Raw genomic sequence first — 25,421 nt, 5'->3', positions numbered from 1 at the left:
ATCTTGCACCTTACCTACAGATTTTTATTTCACTGGGCAATGGTACCACAGGAAGTTCGGGGTTTACTTTATTAACTTTCTAATTGCCCTTTATCTAAAAATACCAACTTATATAAAAGATATAAACGAATAAAATCTTATGACATAATAATGAATTGAAAATATTTAACAGCTGAAAAAAGAAACAAAACAGAAGTTCATTTTAATCACGACATTCACTCTCATAAGAACCGATATACACAGAAAATAGCTTGCCATGCAATTCCTGTGGGAACCATTCAACCTTTAACTTTTTAAACTTAACCTTAATTCGTATGTTCTCTTTTCGATTCCGGATTTCATTTTAACTCTTAAAGTATTAGGTTAAACGTATTTTCTAAACATAATGACTAAAAACATCGTTAAATTGCTTTCTGTGTACGGTAATGTATATTGCAGTGAAACCACCATTTTGGTTGAACTTTCCTTAATTCCCATTCGTTCTCTTCGAAATTCTAATTTGTGTGAATTTCATTTTTCTATAGAAAGCTTACGTCCTGATAATAACAAATTAATTTTTAATGTATATAATTTACCTAATTCCAATTTTAACGTGTGCTTTTTTTATCGTAACGATTCGTGGATCCGCTTTAAGGAAGAGTCATAATTAAGTCATGTGTTAAGAATAAAATGACATTGTATTGTTTTGCATTACTTTTGTTGTCATTGCAGTTGTTTTGACACTCTGTTTTGGTCATGTTTCCATAAAGCAAACTAGCATCCTTATTATATCCACAATAAGGAAGTAGACAAATGCTTTAACTATTTCTGTTATTTCATGAAAAAAAGGGGATGGTTCATTAAAATAAAAACTACATAAATCATATCTACGAACCACGAACCAAACATAATTTTTTTTTTGGAATTTTAACCAATGTGTTTAATAAAAAGTTCAATTTCATTTTAAAAGCTTGGCAAAATCACCCCAAAATACAAAAAACATCAAAATCTCCCAACAAAGGCCACTAATGGGACTATAAAATTTTTTCTACTATTGGGAATGCCCATTTTATTTCTGAAAAAACAAACAACTAAAATTTGCGATTTATATCATGTTTAAAATGATAATCCATTCTGTAATTGATTACTATAATTATATAATTAATTATATTAGAATCAATGATTATATCGATACACTAATTTTATAATATTTCCTTAATGACAGCACCGCAAGTAAAGGAGATCGAGAGGGTCTAGTTCCTTGGTCCGGAGCCATAACAGATTAATTGTTGGTGGGAGTGCGAATTTCACTCTTTAGCCTCTCCTTTAACATTACAAGGGGACATCTAAATGCGAGCTTGCTGACAAGCCTGTTGCACCCGTGTTAATCGATCTACATCGTTATTTTTGCATCCTAAGATATAGGTTTGCATTTCTGGGGAAGAACACAACAGAAACGACTGTGCGGGGAAAACTGATATGGACCAAGTGACGGTGTACCAGCAACCCTCTAAATAGTTATTTATTCCCACCACGATCAACTAGACCATAAATGCTCAACCCATGACGTGCGGACCAAATGTGGCCCTTGGAGTCATGTGATGTAGCCCGCGATATCAAAGCTTATTTAGCAAGAATTAACTTACACACTTTGGCACATTCTCAGATCACTTCAGTTACCCACCGCACATTGAGATCAGTTAAGTGGACCTAGGCACAACTATATATCACACTTAAGTGTGATATATAGTCTCTCCACACCGTCTTCGATATACCTAGGAAAAAAAAATCATGCACAATGTTTCCCCCATAGAGTTCGGGGAATAAAATTACGTTCAAAATGAGCTGGAAAATTATTTCTCTCTCCGTGATGTGCGTATTTTTTTTTCGTCTCCAAGTCGAAAGGTGGCCGTTATTCGGAAATAGTTCTTCGGAGGTTACCTGTAATGTTAAATCTATGGGACTTGTTCGATTCCAAAGAAAAGTGGCCGTTCTTCGGAGGTGACTGTTAGAAGAGGTTTTACTGCACAAGGCCACAACATGCAAAATGTCCAACGAGGTGGCTGAGACGACATCTCAGTTGGCGCTACATCGATAGATAATGTTCAGCAGAGAGAAATCAGTGCGATGCAAACAATCGGCTAGGAAAGTAATACAGCCGAATCCCGTTTTAGCGAATGCTGTTATAGCAAAAATCTCGTTTTAACGAACACCTCTCTTATATACCCAGATAAGTTTACTTAGGAACAATACAAAAACCTAGAATTGCTTTACAACGCAATATAACAAAGGGATTTATCGGGCCTCTTGGAGTCCGTTATAACGGAATTCGACTGCAATTCTGAATATTTCTATCAGATAAAACTGCACGTAATACGACATGGATCTTCAATGACACGTGAAAAATAATATGAATGCTAGAATTTTTTTTCAGCTCCTCCGATAAAAGGATCACGCAGGAGTAGGTTGCCACTAGATAAAGTAGAAACTTTTGAAGGTGATAATTTAAAATATATATATAAAATACTAGAAGAGTTATACACAGCGAGGAAGTTTGACCAAATAAGAGAAGACGAAAATAAATCTCCCTGTCTCATGTTTCAAACTTCTTTTTCGTTGCTGAATAAGAAAATAAAAAAAAACGAGAGGATGAGGAATTCGGGAGTCCCTTAGAGTTGAACACTACGAGAAGAAAAATAAGTAGAGTCTCTATATAACGGTTTTATTTCTTCGAGGAAACTATGAAAGCTTAAGAACTCTCGAAGATACTGGAGATAATACCGAGATAAATTTTATCCGCGTTCTTGTAAAAACTCCCTGCGGACATTTTCGTGCAAGGAAACCACGGTGATCCTTTCTATTTTTTTTCTCCTTCTTTGAAGAAGGAATATAATGGGAATGTTGGAGAGAAGGTAAAAGCAATTAGCTGTCACTAGATGGCCAGAGAAACTCTAGACGTTTGATGCGTTTTCTCTATCTCTGTCTTCTTGGACTTCCCCCTTTCTTCTTATTTTCTTTATCAAGGGATGGAAAAGAACGAGAATAGAGATCTCCTATTCGGTTTTATTAGAACAACCACAAAAGATAAAGAACAGTCAATACTAACAAAAGAAACCAAACCAAAAAAATATGTATAAAATTACGTGACGTCAGCCAAGTATGTTTACAATAAGACCCCCATCGTAACTGGAATCCACTGGCTTGTATTATCTGAAGCACCACATTTGCTGATATTGTCCTGCTTCGGAGTTTGGGAATAATAGTCGATGAAACAGAAGACGTGAGTATAATATTTCACGTTTTATAAGTTCAGCTTCTATCAAGAGATTGGTTTTTCTGCGGAGTAAATGACCATATCTGGTGTGTTTTGTTTCACGGAAATGCCTTTGAGAACCTAACTGATATTTATTAACTAACTGGTAACATGGACGATCCGACAACTCGGGCCTATCACCGAGCGATTGATTGAAGACACAAAATTTTTTTTTTCTCATATACACCAGGAAACGAACCTAAGACCCTCACGGGTGAGAGCCAGGTATCCTAACCACTAGACCCTGTGGGAAGCGACCGATGGAGAGACCAGTGTGATATACAATAGATTCTTCGTGAGAAAATACGCCGGTGATATTCCTTATCAAACATCAGCTGTCTATGATTTTAGAAAGGTTGATTGTGTTAGATGGCGTGCCTGTACAAGACATTTTTTTATCAGATGCAGCTCTCCATAATTTAGGCAGGGTTGAAGGTGTTAGCTGAAGTGTTTCTACTCGTCAAACATCAGCTGAAGCTGTCAATAATTTAGGAAAGGTTGAAGAGAGATGATATACTAATCGAGAATCATCTGCAGCTCTCTATTATTTAGACAGAATTGATGGTGCAAGACAGCTTTCTTGTTCTCATTAGTCATCATCTGTAGCTAATTTAGGTAGAGATGCTGTGTGGTATAAGATGGCTGCTTATACTTTCCAAACATCAGCTGCCGCTTCCATAATTTAGGCCGGGTTGATAATGTAAGATGACGTGCGCGTACCTCTTTCTGCAGAGTTCAGAACGTGATCAATATTATTCATGTCTTGGCTTTTTGAAGGCTAAATTATCTCATAGAGGTTCAGAGATGCTCTTCGAACCATGTGATAGCCAACTAGAATCTATGTAGAGAGCAGTTGTCCTGCCGACGCCAAATTCCGACTATGAGCGCACAACGCTATTTTGTCCGCAACGCAATTTGTCCGATTTGTCGTGCATTTTCTCATCATGTTCTTGACACTATCGAACCCTGTGAGCTCAGGTCTTGTATAATTCGGATCGCCTTGTATTTACACAGACCAATTTTTCCTATACATTTATACACTTAAAACAGGATCCGGACCTGACCCAGATCGGTCTTATGAAACTTTTGTGCGTTACTGTATAAGCTTAATTTTGATTAAATTTGAATTCAATAAGTAGAAAGGTTTCCTCTCCTGGATAAAGGTGAGACCTTGGTAAAAACAAGGAGGCAACGATAATAAAATATAGATCAAAGGAGGGCATGAGGTAAAAGTGTTTGAGAACCACTGGTTTAGACACCCAATATACTCAACAAATTATACAGCATAATTCTGAAGATTACAAAACTTTTCAAAGAAATGTACTCTTTCTAAAAATACTTTTTCCTTCAATTCCCAAATGAATAAGAAAAACAAAAGATAAGATTTATTCGTCTGTACAAATGTTTTAATTCCTGTATCTGTGTTGTTTTTGATTGCTTAAAATGTTGATATATCAATGTATGTACGTGGTTTCGGGGGTAAGCAATTTATATAGACATAATAGGGGAAACCCGTAAGTGACCGCTTCGTTCAAACTAAATTGAACGTCAACGTAAATAGAATCCCGGATATTAGGATCTGGAGCGGAAAGCCGATCGGTGGAAAAGGATTACTAAAGTGACAGACGCAATTTCTTCTCGATAGCATTATTGTCTTGAACATTTTCGTTTTCTGGTCTCGTATCAATCAAACAACGAAATCGAAACTTGTTGAGAAAAATCATCGGTTGATTATCTTGTGGAAAACAGAAACCGAATCTTTCTCAGGCAACATGATTTTTTTCCCCGAAAGGCGCTGGATAACTTTTTATGATTTTTTTTATATCAGTATTTACTATGTTTCTTTCTTGAGCTTTAGCCTGTATATAGCAATGCGAATGCAAGACGATATCCCCATTAAGGCGTCTGCCCTCGTTCTGGATACTTCTTCCTAAAACAAAGATCATTTTGTATAAAACGCACATAGTTTTCGTTGGATATGGTATAATATAAAGTTAAGAAAATAAATGCCACTTTATATATCAGTATTTCGGCAAAGAAATTTGTATTGCAATTATATGTACAAAATAGGCATGTTTTAAGGATTTCTGTCAATTTCATTTGGGGTGATTCAAATATTACGTCAGCATCGGGGGGGGGGGGGGTTTCGGATTTGCTGACTTTTTATGACGGGGGGGGGAAGGGGGTTTGAAGGTTGCTTACGTCATCAACCACCCCTTATTGAAGATATGAAATATTCTAAGCTGCTGACGAAATTTTGCCGACAGAGAAGGGGGTCAGTGTTTTGCTGACTTTTGCTGACGGGGGGAGGGGTCAAAAATGGCTGAAAATCCGCTTACGTAATACTTGAATATGACCCCCTTTATAAAACTACCGCTTATATCAGCATGTTATTCATACAGGATATTAATTTTTTTTTCCTCTGTGCAATAAACTAAAAGTTTTAGAATAGTTTAGAAACTTTTTGGGACATATATAAGATTATATGTAGGTAAAAAATATATATAATTTTTTTTAAATGAGAAATAGTGACATATTCTCAATTAAAAACCATGTAAATCGAGAAAAGTTTTGAACATAATAGATTACGTTTCAAATACAGTGATAGTTCCATAGAGATACTGTGAAAAATTCTTTATATATCGTTTTTCGTTAAACGAAAAAGCAAATAACACAAACCTTGAGAAAACGCATTCAACGATTTCATTTCCAGACTAAGATCGTTAAGGGCCCTTTCACACGGAGCGGATGCGGATGCGGGTCCGCATACCCTTTCAAACGAGCACTGAAGATGCGGACGAATCGCCCGCATCTTTAGTTCGAAATTCGTGCATAAAAACTGTTTTTTCGCAATTTTTGTAATTATTTTTCTCCTTCACCCCTGATTCAGTGCCCATAGGCAGCCTAGAGGCATTCTTTGGTGGTTTTTATCATTGAGCCTAAAGATGCCTCCATTCCGATCCTCACAAGTAGTCGATGGGAGAAAATATCTTAAAATATTTTCAAAAAATTTTGAAAAAAAATCTGTCTTTTCGGAAAAATATGAAAGAAAATTCCAAAAACACATCCAATGTTCGAAAAATCCAATCCAAAAACATCCAAAACATTCGATGTTCCAAAAAAAAAAAAAAATTCAGCAAATATCAAAGAATTTGCAAGTATAAAAAAAGGGAGGGGGTAGAGACTTTCAAAATGTCTGTGCTTAGAAATATTCACATCACAATTCTGTCTTAGGCCGGGATTACACTATAAAAGTTTTGTAAAAGCTCTTTGATAAAACGTGAAAAATTCAACCATTAAGATCACCGGTTGCATTTGCTTGAATGCAACCGATGCGCCTATTGGTTGAATTTTTCAACTTTTATAAAAGATCTTTTACAAAACCTTATAGTATAATCCCGGCCTCAAGTATGAATTACACTATAAAAATTTTATAATAATTCTTTTAAAAAAGCAATTAATATATTTAGCGGTTGCACTTGCAATTTATTAGTTGCTTTTTTCAAGTTTTATAAAATAACTTTCATAAACCTTTTAGAGTGAAATCCCATCCTTAGATTAGTCACTTCTGAAATATAAAATTTCATTTTTTTAAGTTTACAGACTAAATATTGAGTAAAATATACTTGTAGGTATCGGGGGAACCACCAAAAATATTTAAGTGCTAGGGGCCTTCAAACGACTTAATCCGGCCCTGAGTGAACACCGTACGTGGATAACGTTGTTTAATAAAAGTATTTTTTTTAAAGTTTAAAAAAATTAACAGATTAAAAATTTAAAAAAGTTACAAATATTTAAATTAATATTTCAGATATTTATATTTGTTTAAATAATTTAAAAAATTTAAAAAGAAAAAAATTAAAATTTTTAAATTAAATTTAAAATTTATTAAAGTATGTAGTCAATTAAATATTCATAATGAACAGAACGGCTTATAATTTTGGTCCCGTCAGTGGCCGTTGTTGACAGGTTTTTTGTATAAAATTGTGAAATATGGACAAAAGGCAGTTGAAGTTGCTATATCTCCATCTCAGAAGGAAACGGAGGGATAGACGTATGTAGGTACATTATATTAATGAGCAGGGACCATCATATGGTGTTTTTAAGGGTATTTATGGCAAATAATTAAAAAAATTCCGTGCAAAATCACCTTCAAAAAGTAGCCAAAGATGCGGACGAATTCCGCATCGTCTGAATAGCTCCGAATAAACCTATTGTCAAAACTTCTATGTGTGGATGCGGAGCCCGCACTTAGGTTTTGACACATGCGGACGACGTCCGGACCCGCATGAACATTTCCTAGGTGCGGAGATTTTTCGGCTCGTCTGAAAGGCGCAGTATATTCCAATTGTTAAAACTTCTTCCGGACCCGCATCCGCATCCGCTCCGTGTGAAAGGGCCCTAAAGTCGTATATGCTTAGCAATAACTTCACTTTTACTTATTATAGCGATCGAAATGAAACAGTTTTTTGGCTTTTAGAATAACTATTCTTTCAAATGAACACGTAAGAAAACAAGCAAAATTCATCATTTTAATGAGGGCAGTCACCAATACAAGTCTCGCCACTGAGATCAATAGGCCTACAAAGTTACAAATCTTCAATCATTGCACTTCCCTCATAGCTTGAAAAATAGATTACAGATGGCAGCACTATATAAAAACATTACTCAGAAACAAACTCTTTAGGTTCACAAGACGTACACGCCTACAAATTCCAACATGTACCAATTCGTTAGAAGTTCCGCAGAAAGAAGATGAACAAGGTATGCGTGTCATTTAGTTGTAGTAGTAGTTTGTATCTAGCCTAGTGAAGTAGTGATAGAGCCAATAGTGAGTTTCAATAATTCCAAGTCAGCTTTGGGCATTTAAAAATTCTAGGAAGTATAATAAATACTATCGATTTTATAAAGGACGTATTCATATATTTCGATATCTACTGGTGAATACATCAATTGAATAAAAAAGACTACTACTACTGCTTAATCGCACATGTCCCTCGTACACATTCCTCTACGTAATTTCTAACTAACTGGTACGTAATGGAATGTGCATGTGAACCTAACGTGTAGCTTGTTTCTGTAAAATGCTGGTTATAGTGCTACCATCTGATTGATGGCAGCACTAGACTTCTCCCCATTGAAAATCAAGTCATTTCCTTTCAATTACGCTCTTATTATAAAGATACACTGCGCACATCACTTATATTATCCTTTGCGATGTAAGTGTTTTATATGGCTTTTTAATTTTACACGTAAGGGGCCGTTCAAGTATTACGTAAGCAGATTTTCAACCATTTTTGACCCCCTCCCTAAAGTCAGCAAAGCACTGACCACCCCCGCCCTCTCCCGTCAGCAGCTTAGAATATTTAATATCTTCAAAAAGGGGTGGTTGATGACGTAAGCAACTTTCAAACCCCCCTCCTCCCCCTTGTCATCAAAAGTCAGCAAATCCGAATCACCCTTCCCACTTCGATGCTGCCGTAATACTTGACTGACCCCTAACGTGAATAGATATCTGATCTATACTACGATATGCGATTATGATGATTTTCAGCGAGTTCATACGGCAGACCACACATCCTCTTATAAATCATCTAATGATCTGAATTATTTTTTGTTTGCGTTTTCGTACAAACTTCTTCAGTTGCTTACCTACCAGACCGTATATAAGATGTACGTAATGGTTTTTATATGTTACCCACCATTATATAATGAATGGTCTTTACATCATATTACGCCCACACATCCGAAAGCTCAAAAGGTCTCAAGGTAACTTTTGACAATGTGAGAATGTTGCCGATCGAATAAACGTCCATAATATGTGTGCCATCGATTTATCACCTTTTAAATGCTATCTGTTTTAAGTCAGTTACTTGACCCACCACCACCACCAAACCAGAACATGACGCCCACTCTGTCCCTCCCCAAAAAGGAAGCTACTTTACCATGAAGCAGCCCCAAAATCGTACAGATGGAATCGTATGACGATTTCTAGGTAGATACAAGTACATTGATGTCAGCTGAACCCCCAACGTGTCTCTGCCTCCAGGTGTGCATTGCTATAAGTACAACAGCAATAGAAAGAGCTGTTCGAGCCTAAACCAGCAAAAGGACTCAGTTGTTAGTAGCTTGTTCGAAGCATTGTGTGTGTTCCAATAAATCGTCCACGACAGGCGCTATGCATCGTCCTTGAGTGAGATTTTACTGAACTTCCGGTAAATGTGAACGGGACGTCAAGATAAGTATAATTACAAGACAAGCAACGTGGGCCAACTAGAGGCTGTAGGCATTCTCCCACCATAACGAGGTTATGGACATCGGATTGCTGTCGGTATATCAATGCTTATTCTCTTCTTGAGACCTAGTGGCGGTCCATGATCTAGTTGGGAGGAAGAGGTCGGTACATCAAGAAGGCTCACGTTCTGCCTACGGAATCTTGTATGGCGGAAGGCTGCGGGGAAGCCGCCACAACCGGTTTGAGTTCACCAATTTATTCAAATAAGGAAGTGTGTTTGGAAATAAGAAAAGCAAATGCTAGGTGCATCTACTTATTTACTCCAGAGGAAACCGGGTACAGTGTTGACGGACCTAAAGGTTTATCCTCTGTAGGAGCGATAATAAATCGCTCGGTCTTGCTGTCATTTAACTCGCAGAAAAGAAAAAAAATTATGTAACCCTCTCCAGAGAAAGATGTGTAGGTTTCTCTTAAATGCGCATTTCTTTTCAGATTACGTGGATTCCAAGAATAGCGATCATGCTAAAAACAGTCTTTCCGATATATGTCTTTCTTCATGGCTTACTCTGACATTTCAATTCCTCGACGTTTCATCTTCGACATTCACCTTCCCTTGACCGCATGAGCGACCGAGCGAGTGACCAACTGATTGGTGAGTAACTGTATGAGTGACCTTATAAGTGGGTGAGGACAGTGGCCTTCGGAGTCATCTGATTCAGCCTGCGAGCTCAAATCTAATTTTGCTAAAATGAACTAAGCGGCACATTATGACTCACTTGACCTACATCACAGATCTAGATCACTAAGTAGCTTGCGGCAAATTTCACATGATCTCAGTGACTTTATGAGTGGTCAAGTGAATGTACGATTGACTGTGTGAGTGAGTGACCGTGTCAGTGACGTGACAATATAGAAGGTACTATATAGAGTACTCGTATGGTAACTCACCCACTCACTTCATCACTCACATGGCCAGGACAGGCGGAAAGGAGGTGCGAAATGTCAGGGGCGAAATGCATCGGGGGGGAGGGGGTAGATTTTCTGTAAAACATATAAATCCTATTCGAGTGTGAATCTCATTCTCTTACATTGCTAACGCGGATGAAAATCGTCCAAAAATTAATATTCAAAATTTATTCACTCCACATAATGAAAGAATCTTTTCAATCTCTTTTGAAAACGAACATTGCATCTGAAAAACAAAGTCTAGTTGACCAATTAAATATTCATTAGTACACGTCTATACGGAAATGTTATTTATAAGGATTTCTCCCTCTACCATTGTTTTCAATCTCGATACCCAAAGGTGGCGACGACATGCTTTTCACAAAGCTCTGACAGCGCCGGTATCGACTTTTGTGACAGCAGCCGTAATGAAACAAGACACACACCCTCCACCTTTCAGACTATAAATGAATCGCAGTCACGATGAATTCGGGAACATTTGTCGGAAAGGATAGTGTGATTGCACCAACGAACGTTAAAGAAACAAAATGACGACCTCATTTCGTATATGAGAGTGTATATCGTCATTCACACGAGTGTTCATTCAACTCAGCGTAGTTTTCCGTAATGAGATAGATGCTCGAACTCTCAAATGATTTCATTGTCCAAACTTCCTGATCGATACTCGCCCGTTGCATCAGGTTTCTTCTCTGAGAGAATAAAAATTCGTATTCATTCAAACAACAGAGCGAGAAAATCAAAAGAGGTCGAAAAATACCCATAAACTCTGATGTTTTCATTCAAACCCACAACTGGTTAAACTAAAAAAAAAACTATCCATATACGGTTTCTTTGTCCACTAGAGAGGCCTGCGTAAGCTTTACACATGAGTCGAACGAAGTTATTTGTTCCATTTGTTTATACAGTTCAATTTAACTTTTGACTGTGTTCGAATAAAAAAAAATTAGAACACAGTGAAAAACGCAAAATTTGATTTCAAATCGTTATGCATTGTATTTTAATGAAAACCTCATTTTACAGATTTTCAACCAGTGCAACATATTCTACATATACAAGGATGACGTCACTCCCCGTTACCATATGAAAGTTTATTTTTATTTTTTACGAAGGTTTCCTGGTGGTAGCGTCAGCAGTTGTTTGTGAGCTTGGCCTTAGTCAGGTCCGACCGTCCATGTACGGTCCCGTTCATTGCACACGAGCTCCAAAGAAAGATCAAGAGATTCGTTACCTTTGTAGTCTAGTTCGTTCACCCGGAAAGCGAAAGAACGTGAGTTCGATTCCTCACCAGGGCCGTAGAGAATTTTCTCTCTTTCTAAAAATTCATCTTCGCAATAGCCGGTTGTTAAAAACCTTCGTATATGCTACATGGTTTGTACATGGATATTCGATCAAGTCCCCCCCCCCCCCCCGAAACCCGTGTTCCTCCAATGTTAACTTATTCAAGATATCATGTCCTTCTTCATTGCTCACTCCTTGTGTGCCAACAAGAGCATGATTTTTCGTTACTTTTCATGACACCAAATGAATATTAATGCACGAAAATTTCGTGATTTACATCTATAAGTAGTTATGTACCTAGAACCGCGGTTAGGGTCATTTTGATCTAACGTACCATACAAAAGAGAAATGGGTGTAAAATGTCGATGGAAATGTGACATCACTCTCTCTCTCTATAATGGAACTTTTTAAAATAATAACGTGATCCTCCCTCATGTATTTTGGAGCGAACCGTATGATCTGTCCAGAGAATTTTTTAGCGTTAGTAAACATCCACGCTCAAGCCGGAATTCGAACGCAGACCTGCGTAGCCTGGCTCTAACTTTCCAACTACTCGACAGACAGGAGGCCAATATTTATCGGAATAAAGGAACCGCAAGTTGAGCTCAATGTATTTTTTTCTAAATTAGAATATCAGGTTCTCTGACGTTGATTGCAACTAAGAAAGGCAATACTATAAGAGACCATTTGAGAATAAGTGCAGGAAAATGTCACCATTGAAAACTTTTTCACTACATTGAAGCTGGGTCAAATGCAAAAATACGAGCTTAGTGGGGAACGATGAGACCAAATCGAAGAGAATTCTCTGAACCAAAAAAAGTGAAACTAAAGTCGCATGAAACTTCTGAAAAACAATGATACCATCGCGAGAATTTATCAAGGACAGGTGGTTTTTTTTTTTATATTATTCAGCACGTTTTATCTGACTATGCAACCAAATTTTGCGTGGATGTCGCCAAATGGCCCGAAATATTCAGTGAACGCACCATCACTGACATGCTCTATTCACGTACAATATTCTGGATCTCACTGGAATAAATTCCTGAATTTTGTACAGGACAGTGACCAGCAATACACTTTCCCATAGGCATAGTTCCTCCAAAATCTAGTTGAAGAGCCGCTTTCATCATACGCACCATCCTTGTTCTAGAAAAAAACATTCGTGTGCTCTCTACATTATTTAACTGTCTGTGAAATCGAAAAAAAAATGAAATGAGTTTTTTTATCAGGTAACACCACAATGTGTGAAAACAAATATGTCGATTTTTTGCATGGATAACGCAATCTCTAACGTACGGCAAATGTACAAGCATCACGAAAAAAAATTGCTTCAACAATTTATCATAAATTCCACTTATTGGCACGAAATAAAAATTCTTATTTGTCTTAATCATACTACAAACTTTTATCAAACTTATTTTGCAAATTAACTAGCCGTGCTTAGTTCACATCATTGCTATATCATGGGCGTTCGACTGAAAAGGTTTTCGCATTGAATAGTACAATATACAGGGTGACCTGTAAGTGCCTTTAGCTCATTAACCATCTGTCGTAGAGGTATGATTTAATTTAAAAAATTCTCAACAGGCGTTCAAAAATTACCTTGTACCAGTTTTGAGAGTGGAAATACAGTGCGTAACAAAATAAAAAAACCTAAATTTTTATACGGATCCCCCCCCCCCGTGCTCTAACTTTCGGTGAAAATTTGTCGCCATGTCTCTCCTGATCCCAACAAAAAAAGGAATCAATGTTTCAAAGTGCAATATTCACAGACATATTGGAATTCGAAAAACGGAGGGAAAGAACAGCGTGCTAAATGCTGAAAAACTTTTTACCAGACCCCAGCTTCACAGGCGAAGCCGACTGATCTTATGTATAAGCGTATATATGAATTGCCATCATCATGATGCAAACTCCGCTTCCCCTAACGTCGACTTTGGATTCTATCTTCACCTATGTAATTATGCGCAATGAAAATTAATTCAATCTTCAATACGCTAGTACGATCTAAATCAAGGGGGTGCACAACTTTTTTCGGTCCGTGGGCCAGAAACGTATATGCTGTATAAAGGGTCACTGTATGGCGTGTTTTACGAGACATTCCTGTAAATTTGTGTCCCAACTTTTTTATAAATGTGTGTGTACTCATATTTTTTTTTATTATGTTTTCAAACAAGCTCACTTGAGTTTTTGAAATCATGAATTAAATATATTTTCATCACTACAGGGTGAAGTACAGGGTGATCAGCGAATAAGCACTTATTTCAAAATTAAATATCTCTACAACAAAGATCAATATAATTATGCGGTAAACGGTACGTTTATTAGCAAAACTGTAAGAATGTTGTACAGAAATTTCGAAAATTTAGTTTTTTTTTAATTTTTTAAAATTTAAAAAAAAAACGAAGTTTTGTGGTTCCGAAAATCGTCATTTGTGTGAAGAGAAACCACTGCATTCGCCTAAAGTTACTGCATGGGCTGCGGTATGCGCCAGAGGCATTATCGGCCCCTTCTTCGTGCGAGAAACGATTACTACTGAACGTTACGTTACAATTTTGGAACAATTTGTCAGCACACATGGCGCATATCGCAGCCCATGCAGTAACTTTAGCGAATGCAGTGGTTTCTCTTCACACAAATGAGGATTTTCGGAACCCCAAAATCCCCAGTTCTGTTTTTTTATTTTAAAATTTTAAAAAATTAAAAAAAAAACTAAATTTTCGCAATTTCTGTGCAACATTCTTAGAGTTTCGCTAATAAACGTACCGTTTACCGCATTATTCTATTGATCTTTGTTGTAGAGATATTTAATTTAGAAATAAGGGCTTATTCTCCGCTGATCACCCTGTATAACTCTACATAGTTATAGCCATATGAATACATTAATATTAAATATTTGTCAAATACGTACAAATATACGTTTTCTTTTAGTGAATTATGTTTTTACACACACGGCAACTTGCAGCTGCTCTTTATTTCCCGCCATTGCTTTACTTGCTTACTTTACTTGCCTTTGACGATTTTTTGCCTCAGTAATTGACAACTTTAGTTGCATTTGAAATTTTTTTTCGATAGTTGGCGATATCCTGTAAAGATCCCGATTTCTTGTATTTTTATTGAGTAAATATGGTCAGTCTATTTATCGTGTTGTTTATAACGTTTCTAGCGGATAACCTTTCGCGGGGCGGATGGAACCCTTTGCTGGGCCCCCATCTGGCCCACGAACAGGAGATTGCGCATTCTTGATCACAAATAGATGCTCAAGCATGTTTTTACAAAAATGCTGAACATGCACGCATGCGCCAAGCTTGCAGCTACGTGTGTAGCCGTCTTAATGTGACCATCCAATGTTCGGAAACACTTCGATATCTCTCTGAGAGATGTGGAGTGGGGTGTGTGTGTCTGGTCTTTCAATATTCAACGTCTTAATGTGAACACCATCTCGCTAGCCATTTTGATTGTATTGAAATAGACAATCCATGCCCGCTGTTACGCGCTGTTTGATTTCAAACGACGATGTAATCAAAATCGTGAATGCTTTTGCTCGCCGTCACCTCATTCGACTCAACAAGATCAATATGTGACAAAATACACGAAGATGGAAAATATATTAAAAGCAAGAGTGGCATTCAATCAAAGCATCGGGTTTATCATCAGGTGCTCGGAGCATTTGATTGATGTTAACGCGATATTAACCCATACACATATTTAGAAATCCGTATATATTAGAACATTTCTCGTGCATCCTCTCTAATTCATAATGTAACGAACCAATCTATATATATAAGCATATGTATGCGCATCGCATATTGCATGACAAGTCGTCATGAATTCCGCGCGGGAGTTTACTCAACTCTGAATTTACTGTGAGTGTGGGCGTGGGTTCGTGCTACATCAACTTGACATATATATATATAAGTACACAGACACACACATGTCCGCCCTGCTAAATGTTCCGCTCATCGCTGAAATCCGTCGTGTGTCTGCTCAGTCCTATGCAATAGAAATTGATGAGATGGTCGATTCTTCGCGGACCGAGTTAGAGAGTTTGACCGCAGCATCATTCTCATCATTTCCCCGGGGTAACAAACGAGAATTTTGATTACTTTGTGTCCGTTAGGATGTATTTCGTTGGGAAATTCTCTTCTAGTCCCGGATGTATTCAAGCGATATTATCCTGAGAGTAATGCCATTATTTGGCTTTGAATATGTCCGAAATAATGAATTCTATTTCGAATGACGTTCAAGGGAAGTGCATTTCCCCCATTGATTAAACACGTTTCTGACGCAAATTATAATAGCTCTAAATTTCGACAAATGTTTGTTATGACTTTTGCATATTTCATCGAAGCAATGCATTGGAATATTTGATATTAAAACGTGACGCATCATTCTATCTTTCTAATATATTATTTGCACAAATTTAATATTGGATAATTTTGCAATAATGTGCTAATAATTTTTATTACAAGTTATACCGTTTTCGGAATGTTATCAATGGATAATGCTGCCCCAAACAGTAAATCAAATCAATAGACTTTCTGGATATCATGCCGTGGATTGAACTTAGAAAAAAAAAAGCGCCGTTGTCTTCACCGGGAACCGAATCCAGGATCTTTCGCAAACGGAGAAACGCACTATTATACCACAGAGACGAGCTTAATTTCTCTTACAACACGCACAGTAGCGTGACACTCTGAGTAGAGACATTGAAACCACTTTTTTAACTTCAGCGAATGTTCTCCAGGTGAATGCAGTGAAGATGGATAATTTATTATTTTTTCGTAACAAATTCGAACTGATTCAGCAGAAACTTTCAAGGCACCCTAATGTCTTCTTCTTCTACCGCATGGGTTCTCAAACTGTGCACCGCGTAGCGGTGATACCGATTGAATAGTGAAAAGAGGCGCCGCGGGTGAAGAAAGTTTGAGAACCCCTGTTCTAACACACACAATAAATGTTCAGGAGTAATCTTGAAATTTGAGAAATGAAAATGTTGAAGGTATCCGACTACCTTTCTCATCACTTTTGTTTAAAATGGTACTGGGGAGTGAACTGTAATAATATTTTTTGATAGAAAGTGTCCCAAAATGGTGGAAAGTAATAACAAATTTTGGTCTACCTATGCCCTTTTCTATGAAAAAGCCATTTTTATGTCAAATTTTAAGCAAAATTCATTTCGCACGATTGCAAAACATTCTTTGAATGGAATGTTTTGTTATTTTTACAGGGGATTCAGCTAGTAATGGTACAGGCTATAAACCAAAATTAAAGAATTGTATTTTACGCTTATAAGTTACATTCAAATCTGTGAAATGGGAAGTGCTAATTTTTTAAATCGTCTATAAAACACTTTAATTAGCCAAATATATGTGATGGGCCTCAGATTTTGGTTCATAATCTCAAAATACAGTAGATCCCGCTTGTAATGTTTATCTAAAACTTATCATGATAAACCGTTGTAAGCGATAAAACGCTTTAAATGGAAAATATTGATCAGCATTTACTTAGAGTTAAAACCATGGAAATAAGTCATCCTAAGCGGGAACGTTATAAGCAAGATCGACTATACAAAACGTATTAGAATTCCATAATGATGAAATGAGTAGATTTTTAGAAATAATGTTTCAAAGTCATGTAAAATGTCAGAAATTGCATTCTTCGTAAAACACGTTCAAAGTTTTTATTAATCCATTAATTGAATGCAAAAACTTTTTACACTCTAAAGTGGACGTAACTTCGATTCTATAAGCATCATATACTAAACAAAACAAGGCTTGTCGTTTCAACGTAATCGGGTACCTTAACTTTTTTTTTGTATGCCATCGTCAGCATGTTGTCGAATACGTGTGCGGTAGACATTTTGGCGTGACCCTGGCGTAATGTTCAACAAATTGGTGGATAAACTGAGTGATACGTTCTGCGAACTGGCAGAAAACTCCCTTCTATTCCATGTTTTGAAACATTTAACTACTACAGTACTACTAAACCACACATGCACCTCATCCACATTCCTCTGCAGAACCTCTAACGAATTAGTGCATGTTGGAATGTACGTATACGTGTAATGAACCTAGTGTGAAGTTTGTTTCCGTGTAATGTTTATCATGTATAATGCTGACATCTGCTATCAATGTTTCTAATTATAAGCGAAGTGCAATTATTGAATAGTTGTATATTTGTAGGCCTGCTGCTCTCTGTGGCGAAACTTCAACGGGGAAAACCAATTAATTTATCATAACTTTACACGATCGTACTCCAATATAACGAACTCTCACTGAACAAATTTTACGGGCTACCTAATAGATGGAATTAAAAAGGGGGACCTACTACTTATAATAAGGACTTACTTCACTCATTTTTTCATTCCTACTTTACTACCTAAATATTAGAAAAAGCTTCCTACTTTCAAATATATTAGAACCCCCGATTTAACGAATCAGCTAACATCGATATATTTATTCGTTAAATCGATAAAAATCATTACAAAACATTTTATCGGTGTTGCGATCGACACGAATATTCACTAAAAGACAGGATTCGAAAAAATAAAGATCATTAAATTAGAGTTCGTTATATTAGGGTACTAGTATATTTATCAAACAGACCACCGAGACTCATTTGGGATTTTTTTCATATTTATTAATTTCACCATTTACACTACGGGTATTATGCACAATCGCTGGTGAAAGCGTTAAATTCGACATAATTATCAAATTTACCAAGTATGCTTGGGCATTATGCACAATCACTGGAAAAAGTGACATTTTGCATTTATGAAATTCCCCAACTTGGGTGCTCTGCATAGTAACCGATAAAAATGATAAATTTATCATATTTCCTAAAATGGTCAGCGATTATGCGTAATAACTGGCCTTAATATGGCCTCACCGTGCGCGCGCTCGTAACATATGCACTACCAAGTTTGACTGAAACACCGATTACAACGCAAAAAATTATTTTTTTGGAGATTAATTTACGGGAAAAAAAATGATTGTATTACTAGTGGCCCTAGTCCCATTTTATTTCTCTAAATATGCAGTGAAACCTCCCCTAACGGACACTGTTGTGATCCCCGGTCCCATGGTATAGGGCTTTAATGCACTTCACTCCCCGTTAGCGGAAACTCTCGATAGTGTTTCAATAGAACAGAGTCTGATCTGTTTTTTTTTTTTGCTTAAATAGGCATGATGTGCATGCGCTGATGAAAGTGGCCTCATATGATCCAATGAGCATTTATTAAATCACTTAGAGGTGCTGATACCTTTTTTGACCACTTAAAACACCTAAAAAATTCGTTAACTACTAAATCACTTAACGCGGGTAAACGGGCCTTCAGATTATGTTTAATCCCAAGCTCGTGTTGGTGAAAATGACATAAATCGTCAATTTATTACTGAATTAACTATTCAATTATTTTGGGACAGGATGGTGATTCCGAATGTAAATATTGATTTCGTTTACACTTGTTGATATGTGTTAAGAAACCCAACATTACGGGAATGATAATGTTGTTATGACTGTTTTATCTTTTTCGCACTTACTTTAATTTAATTTTTATTGCGAAATACATGTGTAGAATAAGTATCTTGTACGAGTAAAAATAATTAATTGGTTGGGTGGAGAGAAGATAAATTAATTTTTTTTTCCATATTTATTAGATTCTCAGCTATTCTTATTTAGAAATTATGCATAATCGTCGATAAAAATGGTAAATGTTTAGAAAACTGAACAAACTATTTTATCGAGACGGTTTGCGGTTATGTATAACCAACGATGTATCACTTTTACAATAACACACACCTACAATTTAACATTAAAATGAATAAGTACTAATAGAAACGACGTATAAATGAGAAAGTCGTGAATTTAAAAATAAATTTCCAAATCCCCTAATACAAATACAAATACAAAAATAAAGCCACAACATGCAAAACGCCCAAACGAGGTGGCTGAGAAAAAGATGTCCATAATAAATATGGATGTCATATTTAAAAAATAGAGCAACCCAATTAAAAATACAATTAAGCAATATATATACATGATGAAATATTATACAATGCCCATAAAGAATACTTATGGTTGTCTTATTCTATTATGGATAATTTCTCGATTGACCCCAACATGTTATCGTATTTCTTTTTAAAAATATGTTGGTCAACATAACCAAATGTTGGTCCTACAGGTCTTTTTACAGTCTGACAAGTTGTACGACGGACAGGATGGATTCTGGAATATTTAGAAGACACCGACGAATAAGGCAAATACACAAAAAATAATAAAAGTCCTAATGCATTTCAACACCAATGGGTGCCGTCTTCAGAGGAAAAATTTTATCACTAGTTTCCTCTGAAGACGGCACCCATTGGTGTTGAAATGCATTAGGACTTTTATTATTTTTTGTGTATTTGCCTTATTCGTTGGTGTCTTCTAAATATTCTTGGGCAAAGTGGATCAACTCTTCTAGATTCTGGAATACTTAAGAATCCTTTGAAGGCTTAATGAAATTTTTTATGTAAGGGCCAATAACATTGATGGGAAGGAAATTTAATAGTTTGTGTAATACTAGTATGGTTATGTTCTGTATGCGCTTTGATAATGATTTCTTTTCTTAAGGATTATGGTACGAAAACCTTTCGAATACATTTTCTCTGAATGCAAATGGCGTTATCTTTATCTTTGAAATATCTTTTGTCAGATAGTCTTCTAGTATAGATAGTCAGATAGTCTTCGCATAGTCTTCTCAATCAATAATTTCAGTAGGTGATAAAAAATGGAAAAATGGGAAGACGTGATAACATGTCTGCTTAAACATTGGAATCTCCCTTGATATGCTTTGCAGTAAAGTCATATTGTGAAAGATGAGGTTGGAGTATATATCGTTCCTCTCACCCCCCCCCCCCGCCCCATTAGCGTACAAAATTTCTGGTCCCATCGAAAGGTTCTACTGTATTCATGTTCTGTAATGCTAACGGTACGTTGATAAACAATGCTTATTAAATTGCAAGAATACGTTACTTTTTTCTCCTTTCCCATATTAGTCGTAAAGTAATTATTATCTGTCTGTGACGTGACTTTTACATATGAATAACTGTAGGAAAATGTTTTATCTTCAATAGTCCTCGTTATTGAAAACAACAACTATAATGTCAATGGCTTTCTTCCGAGAAGCAATTTTCAGGAAATCTCTGCCCCAAAAAGGCTTTTATTCTTATCAAAACATTTCGAGAACACGGACGTCGCTTTCTCTCTCTGTTTGAAGGGATTCCAGAATCCTTTTCAATTCTAACGTTTTGTCGTCCCTTTCTTATTTTTCCTCGAAACATTTTCTCCTTCGTCAAGTTCTAGAAATAAATTACGCCTTTTATTCAGTGAAATAAATGAGGATAGAATCATAAAGAAAGTCTCATTTCTAGGCTCTAGAAATTATTATTATTAATTATAAAGCATTTCCTAATAAGTTGAAAAATGACATGTTTCCTTTTTTAAATTTATTTTATGAACACGAAACTGACTTTTTAAAATATAGTACTGTAGACTCGGGATCTGAAAATTTCGCCGTCGAAATTTCTCCCCATTACGTTTCGTCTCCGGATATTTGTCACCTGACATTTTCCTGCCCTGAACGTATGAGTGTGTGAGTGACCATATAAGTGAGTGAGTGACCGTATGAATGATCAAGGGAGTGGCCTGTGAGTGTGTGAGTGTGAGTGAAGCTATGGTTCAGTGAATGATAAAGTGAGTGACCGTGTAAATAATCAAGTGAGTGGCAGTGTAAATAATCAAGTGAGTGACCGTGTAAATAATCAAGTGAGTGACCGTGTAAATAATCAAGTGAGTGACCGTGTAAATAATCAAGTGAGTGACCGTGTAAATAATCAAGTGAGTGACCGTATGAATGGCCACGTGAATGACCGTATGAATGGCCACGGGAATGACCGTGTGAATGAACGTGTGAATGATAAAGTAAGTGACCGTATGGATGAGTGAACAAGGGAGTGACCGTGTGGATTAGTGAACAAGTGAGTGACCGTATGAGTGAACAAGTGAGTGACTATGTGATTAACCAAGTTACTGACCTATGAGTGATTAGTGAGTAACCGTATGAGTGATTAGTGAGTAACCGTATGAGTGATTAGTGAGTAACCGTATGAGTGATTAGTGAGTAACCGTATGAGTGATTAGTGAGTAACCGTATGAGTGATTAGTGAGTAACCGTATGAGTGATTAGTGAGTAACCGTATGAGTGATTAGTGAGTAACCGTATGAGTGATTAGTGAGTAACCGTATGAGTGATCAAGTGAGTCACCGTTTTACTGTGTGAGTTTGAGTGACTATATGGTTCAGTGAATCACTATTTGAATGACCAAGTGACGGTTACTCAAAACATTGCATGCATTGTTGAAATTTTTTCAGCATACTCATATAATATTTACACAAGAGGCGACATGTCGGGTGTGAATATTCGGAGCTAAATATCCAACTCAGCCACTCACTTGATCACTCATGCGGTCATGATCTTGGTCATTCATGTGGTCACTTACTCGGTTACTCCTTCAGGACAGGTGAAATGACTAAGATGAAATGTCGGGGGCCAAGTTTCCGTCAACCAGTGAACTCTCTCCTGATTATGCTCACGAGTTTGTCAGATAATCCAAATCTTCGATAACACGGTGGACACGTACAGTAATTAGAAATTTAAATCAACTTATAAATATCAGTACTGTAAATTAATCACAATTGACGAGGTTCATAATGAACCACCTGAAAAATAAACGAAGTTTTTGTTCGTTCTAATTGGATTTTGTTCACTTATTGGTTTGGATACAACGAACCAAATTTTCGGCCCCTTACTGTATGTTTTGTAGTTTTTTGACTGCGTGGAACTAATATAACACACATAATGTGCAATCGAACTTCGATTGAACGAATTAGTTTAAACCGAGGTTTTTTTGTTAGTTGCATCGTCCAAAATCGTTATGTATAGGTTGTGGCAAACACAAATAACGCTAAAACTTCTCAAAAATCATTAAATCGAAGATTTCATCAAATCAAAGTTTGCTATATCAGGACTGATTATATTATGAAGTATAATAAAATTAATACATATCCCAAAAAGAAAACATTCAATTCGATTTCTGTTGAGCATTTTTTTAGGTGCAGTAAACGTAAGTTATTACACGTACGACTTATATAGAGAATCTCGTCATTACGAGTAATTTGCAAGCGATTGTCAAATAGTTAATGTTGAAGATACAAAAGATATTCGCTAATAGTGACTTATGAATGGAAATCAGAACACACATTCGCTACCACGAAAACGGGAATTTTCTAACTTCACGTTTTCCTTTCCCTTTCTTGAAGAATTTCACACAAAAAATTAGACCGAAGAAAGAGCGGCATTTATTTAACCTCTTTACCCTATTTATAGGTGCCATAAACAGACTATGTCAGTACTTTCCGATAGATAAGAAGGCTACGAGCTGTATTGTACCTTCTTTTTATCTACATATAGGAGGTGGAAAAACACAAAATTTTATCTGTAGGTTCGACAGGTGGAGGTTTTGACATCGTTGTTATTTCCCTTAATGAAAAACACGCCGAACTCCTTATTCTTTCTTGATATATTCGGAAACGAGATGCAGGGAAAACTGGAATTAATGATTACCCCTGCCTTAATTGTTATTGGACACTTCAATACAAAACACACACTTTTATCGCGTAACGGATACTCCAGATGCAGAAACTGCTGCATTTCACAAAGTGCAAAATTTTGTAATACAATAAAAATTGTGTATACGTAAGCAGTTTACTGTAGATGCATATTTCAGCAGAACTAGTTCGAAATAAAATTAAAGATAGATTTATATAGCACCCTATTACATGGTTCTACAATACAAAAAACTAAAACTCGTTTATAACAAGAAGTCCGATACCACGAAAATTTTCCCCCTGGACTGTGAACGGTCGTTATAATGGACTTCTACTGACCATCTCTACTCACAGACTTATAAATACTTAATCAGACTTCTACTGCATTTTCATAAACATCCCAAAACAATAGCGAAAAGAAAAACAATCGAGTTGGAGTTTCTTGTTGAAAGGTAGGTAACATATCCACGCCAGCGAACAAAAAATAAAAATAAAATAGAACTTGAACCCTGAACTCAACACATTTTTTGCAGAGTGTTAGGAGAACGCTGAACACCACGCATATAAATAGTGAAATATGCGTGACGTTCTATTTTTTGAGGTAAATATACAAAATATTGCATATAAATCGCTTTTTTTCCGGAGCTTCTTCCTCGAAACTAACTTATCATGTTTCTTTCTTTCGAATGCCACGAACGATAAGACGCAATAGAATACGACTGAAGCATATGAATGAGGTAAATGATACGCCTGGGCTTATAGCCGAGATGAAATCAAGAATTCGGATGGGCAAACGCATGAGCATTGTTCCTCCCCCCGTGAAATTCGAAGCTATAAATCTCGACTCTGAATACGCTCCGTAAAACCATAATAACTCTGACACTATATACGATTTTTTTATTCTTTATTTCCCCCGTATGGCGGTTCTGGCGGTGGCCATTTATGATCGAGCTTGCTGAATTTCATATAAATTCTTTAGCATCTCTCGCAGCTCTAGCATTTTCTCATGGCATGGGCAGGGGGGATCTATAAATATAGCATTTTTATTCTTAGTAGAAGTTGAATATTGCTATTTCTTAAATTTATGGGAGCCTCAAGACAGTGCTTGCTTGTAACTTTCATATATTTATCCCTTTTTATGCCCGCGATTCGAGAGTTTTTCCTTCGAGAAAAAATAATGGCTATCGAGTGTAAGCTTAAGAAAAAACTTAGAACATCAGAATGATGGATATTACTACTAACTTCATCTTGCTATGGAAATCATTACGAACAGTCCGGCTAGGATTTCTCTGACTTTGCATGTTTTTCATGCTCTTTGCATATTTCGTTATTTTTACGAGATTTCGTTATTTTAACCCTAATGATCAGTTAAGGCGGATTCGGGAACGTTTTACTGCTTTGATTACATTGATGGAGGTTATGGGCGGGATCAGAAACGTACGCGGGAGGAGGAAAGGGCATAGCGGGATCGTGCACCTCCCCTCCCCAGACGAAAAAAAATATTTTTTAATGAAAAAAAAAATTAATCAAAATTTGGAAAAAAAATACCTTTATATGTTATTATAATCGATTTCTGTTAATTTCAATGCTATTTGAAGGGTAAGAACTCAAAATTTCTCTTTAGAAATTCATTGCGACCCACCCTTTAAGCCATATATGGTAATTTCTTGATCCCTGGACCAAATGTGGCCCTGCAGGTTATCTGATATTGTTGCCCCTTCGAACCTAAATTTTGTAAAAATGACTAAGCGGAACATTTACAAATCGCTTGGCACAATTCCAGAGCATTTAAGTGGCCCGTGGCACAATTTCAGATGACTGAAGTGGGCCTCAAAAGTCACTTTCACATTGAAAGAAGGTAATCTAAGTAACCCGCGACACAGTTACAGAACACTTAAACAATCCGTGACACATTTAGAGATCCCTTGAGTGGCATGTGACACAGTTTTAGAGCACTTAAGCTGCCCCCAGTGCGGTTCTACATCACTCAAGTTACCC

General features: G+C 36.6%; 1 protein-coding gene across 5 annotated transcripts in view; it reads left to right on the top strand.

Moving 5' to 3' along the window:
• The window catches only part of LOC149088160 (agrin-like), a 133,659-nt gene that overhangs the window by 19,467 nt on the left and 88,771 nt on the right, over positions 1-25,421 (top strand). The gene's annotated exons all lie outside the window — the stretch shown is intronic.

This window comes from Pholcus phalangioides, unplaced genomic scaffold (genome assembly GCF_987345545.1).
Source record: "Pholcus phalangioides strain wild (caught in Gottingen) unplaced genomic scaffold, Ppha-v1.0 ptg000003l_1, whole genome shotgun sequence".
Lineage (NCBI taxonomy): Eukaryota > Metazoa > Arthropoda > Arachnida > Araneae > Pholcidae > Pholcus > Pholcus phalangioides.
Note: the sequence above shows the minus strand (reverse complement) of the source record. Positions and strands in the feature narration are given on the sequence as shown.